Source organism: Amblyomma mixtum, unplaced genomic scaffold (genome assembly GCF_055824585.1).
Source record: "Amblyomma mixtum isolate Tamu unplaced genomic scaffold, ASM5582458v1 scaffold_122, whole genome shotgun sequence".
Lineage (NCBI taxonomy): Eukaryota > Metazoa > Arthropoda > Arachnida > Ixodida > Ixodidae > Amblyomma > Amblyomma mixtum.
The window spans coordinates 1-4082 of record NW_028317654.1 but is presented as its reverse complement, the minus strand read 5'-3'; the positions used below and the strand labels follow the sequence as shown (position 1 = coordinate 4082).

General features: G+C 46.9%; 1 pseudogene across 1 annotated transcript; it reads right to left on the bottom strand.

Annotated features, from left to right (window-relative positions):
• Positions 1–426: 426 nt before the first annotated feature.
• On the bottom strand, positions 427–1670 carry LOC149324898 (cuticle protein 16.8 pseudogene; annotated as a pseudogene). Its single transcript, XR_016286640.1, has 2 exons — positions 1498–1670; positions 427–807 (listed from the first exon to the last, which is right to left on the bottom strand). The product of XR_016286640.1 is annotated as a cuticle protein 16.8 pseudogene (transcript).
• Between the last annotated feature and the right edge of the window lie 2412 nt (positions 1671–4082).

The following is a 4082-nucleotide window of genomic DNA, read 5'->3' as shown; positions in this document are numbered from 1 at the left end:
GTTTGGAGCTGCTTATTTAACTACAGTGGTGTTTTCCGTAACTACTGCTTAGTTTTCTGTTCTTTTTAAGCTGCTGGGAGTCAACACTTTTCTGAACAAGCATTTAAATAACTTAGATGTCCACCTGCTATCAACCAATCTTCTCGGGCATTCTTCAAAGAATATTTCACTATGAGCTATGAACTGTGTACAGTCGGCCCTAAAATTATTGAAAAACCATGGAGCCGCCCTTTCCCCCTAGAAGACGTTTGTCCTAATCTCCTGGCCGCCATTCCCAAAGCGGATCGCCATGAGAACGCACAAGTTGCGCTACACTCGAGGAGCCTGCAATCTGAACGAAAGTGCACTTGGAAGAGAGTGTTCAGTTGCATACATTTATTTACAAGTTCTGTTTACAACGTAGTTGCAGCGGAATGAGATTTCTGGTTATGAATACCACGGAGCACGCAGGGCGTACACATTATCAGGAGCTGCGTACAAGTTGTGTGCAGCGGCGTATGCCGGGGGCACAGCGTAGACAGGAAGTGGAGCCGAGGCCGACTTGGCTGCGGCGGCCACACGGATCGGTTTGGCGTTGTAGGTTGCGTCGGCGCTGTAACCGGGGGCCGTGCCCGGCTCATTGGTGTCGACAGTGGCCCGGAAACCGTTGGCGTCGGCGACGTAGGTGACCCGCCTGTAGATGCCGCTGGCGTCCCGGTAGCCGTACGATCCAGTCTTCACGTTGTTGGCGTCGCCTTTCTCCTTGTGGTAGGACTGGGTGCCGTACTCGTCGACATTGTCGTAGCCGAAGCTGTATGGCTGCGGCGGCTGCAGATTTTTTCTCATTGCAAATGGTGTTTTGTTACCTTCTCCTTAGCGAAGAATAATCAAATATACTCTAGTAAACCAACTATGTTAAAAAATGTACATAGACTTGAGCATCCCTGACACTAACACCGTCAATGGCAAAAATATTTCTCGAGAACATTCTTGCGCCAAAACGACCTTTTAATCGACGCCTCCGCAATGTTTCTACCAAAAAGCCTTATTTGCTTTCAGATCGTTTCAAGCTCACGCGCATTGACTGGTTGCAATTGGCTTTATTGGCAACAGTGGAGCTCCTGATTTAAAATGCCTACTTTATAGCCTCCAGCTTTATTCTCAGAAAATAATGTACTTCCTAGAGCAAGCGGGGGGTCCTCCTATCAACCGGGGTTTGAAACAGCCAACATTCAAAATATTATGCTACCTCTTGTTAATGGGGAATCCGACTGAAGCAAAGCGCAATATAACAACAACATTGGCTGAAAGTCATGAAGTACAGACCAATGGGTTATAAAAGCGCTTAAGGCACGCGGTGCGCAAGCTTTCTTCAGGATAGCAATTTTCCGCCGTTTCATCGCCGCTGTGAGTGATTAAATATTTACACACGTCTGACAACTTGAAGACTTGGGGCCATAATAACATCAGAAGAGAATGCTATTTGTCATTTATCTGTATAGATAAAAAGCGCCTTACATAGAAGGGCTCCACGGATGAGACGCCAGGTGTAGCAGCCGCTGCTACAAGCGGTCCCTGAAAGCGGTCATACAGGTAGCCCTGGTTACTGTACACTTCTTCTGCGAACACGCAGGAGAAGATGCAAGCAACGACAATCTGAAACAAGAGAGAAAGGTTAATAGCAATCACGTCTCACACCTACTGCACATTATCAGCCTGCCTTTCGATTCAGTAGCAGTAGTACGGCAGCCTCGCGTACCTTAGATATCGTTGCTGCTTAACGCATTCTTTGTGATTGACAGCTCATAGCCGCGTATACAATATGCAGCTTCAATTTTGATGCTTCTAAGCGCTGCTATAGATTCAACATCCTCATGATAATTATCGTAACGCTCACTCTCTGCATGATATAGTTTTGGATTTTACGAGAAAGCCAGTAGGCTCGAACTATGCCTTGGTGTTTAAACGAATTAGATGACAATTTAATTTTGAATCGAAGCCGCAATAACGGGCTAGTGCAACTAAATTTCGAGCCCAATGCTCAGAATGCGCGGAAAATAAGCGCTTACTTACGTTCGCAATCATTGTTACTATCCGTCTAGGAACACACGGACTGATGAATACTTCAGTACTTGTTAGTATTACTGTTTCTGGTTAGTAGTTGTCACAAGCGAGCTCGAGCGACTTGATTCCAAGGCACTCAAGAGCTGGGATTTATAGTGTACGAGGCACTCTCTCCTCCAACTCTCTGCCTTGTCTCTCCCACAGTCGCAGAACAGGAAGCCGTCAAAAAAACTTGCTGTTGGCTCATACGCGGCGGCAGCCAACAACGCGGGGAAGCTGCGGGGCTTTTGTTTGTTGCACTCTCGTTCTGCATGTTGCGGGCAAGCACAGCCTTCCATGTGTGTTTTGTCTTTGTGAAGCACTCAGCGTGTGCGCGTGGCGTGAAGTTACTTTTCATTTTATGTCGTCGCAAATTCCAGCAACGACGTGCAGGAAGTCACGCGTTGGGTCTACCCCGGCAACTTCCGATTTCCGGCGACATATTCAACGCAATTCGCTGCAGAATCTCGAGATAGTTAGTTTTGACAAGCTCTGGAACTCCACGCGGATTGGATTGAGCAGAGAAGCAATCGACTGATGGGAAACGGCAGCTCTAGACGGCCGCATGCGACATTGAGAAGGCAGCCAAGATCACCAAAGGCTCCACTAAGGCCTATGTTTAGGAGAAAACGCCACGAACATTGGCAGTATTATCCAGCCGAGACTGCCAAAACTATTTCTTTAAGGCAAATCCCATTAACTGTCTAATGTTTGTAAATTGCAGCTATGTAATTATAATGTACGGTGCCATCAGTGTCTAGAATGTTAGGGGTTCATTTCTAAAGCTGTAGCGCGTGCTATGAGTAACATCGCAGAGGAGGGCCTTCCGCTGTTCTGAATTAATTAATTAATTTATACCTTTCTATATATCAGTGACCCTAAAGTAAGAGGTTACCTGACGGGGGGGGGGGGGGGGGGGGGGGGGGGGGGGGGGGGGGGGGGGGGGGGGGTTCAAAATATTCCTGAAACAACAAATGCGCCTAAACAAAATAAGGGGACGATGCATAATAAAGGCGCTTGTAATGGCTAATCACAGCCTATGGCACCTGGCGCAAGGAACCAACGCGCACAAAGGTGCAACACAAAATCTGGCGCCATCTATCGATAGGTATTTTAGCATATAGCGGTCGTGTGTTCAACTGGTTAATGTCGGTGTTGCTTTCGGCGAACTGGGAAAAGTTTTCTCTTATGTATGGAAAGCCAGATGATTGTACGAAATAAAAATCGAACTGTATTCTTCGTCTTTAGCCGAGTGTATGTATGACAGAAGAAGTCAGAAACATCTTCGCGATTTTCTCACAAACGTAGTCATGTTTTAAGCTAGGGAAACGCTTTGCAGTGACTCACAGTGCAATCTGCCGGTGTAGAGATGGTTTTGAGTCACTTATTTTTTGCCTTAAGTTTTCCTTTAACGACAAAACAGTCGCAGCAATTTACAGCTGAAGATCTCCAGAGCGCGCATGCCAGCTGGACATACATGCCAAGTACTACTAACGAGTAAACATGTCCTCTCAAACGCCCAATACCCACCACAAACATGGACATGAAGCCCAGCACCGCCGCTGGTAATACTCCCAGCTAAGCTGAACCGTCGCGTATCTGGCCGTGGATGTCACTACGCCAATTCTGCAAAGCGGATGACGGCCCAGGAAAGCTGTTATTCGAGAGTATAGGTCTCGAGCTGTGCCAACTGCGCTGGGTTCGCCTCTCGCTTCGGATAATCCCCTGCTGTGGGAGCGCGGAAGAATCACTCGTATGTTTGAAGGGTAGGGGATGGATGGTGGCTAAAATGTTTGTTAAAAACGACGCACATACGTTTCACATTACTTTATGCATTGTAGCAAACAAGAGAACGGGAATGAGGGGCTCGTTATAAATATGGGAGAAGCAACAGCCACAGAAACCAAGGGACACAGGGATTTTTTTAATTTATTTTGTGGTGCGTTTAAAACAAAGCACGATTGGCTACATCACGTAAACAACGGAAGAAAGTAAAATGA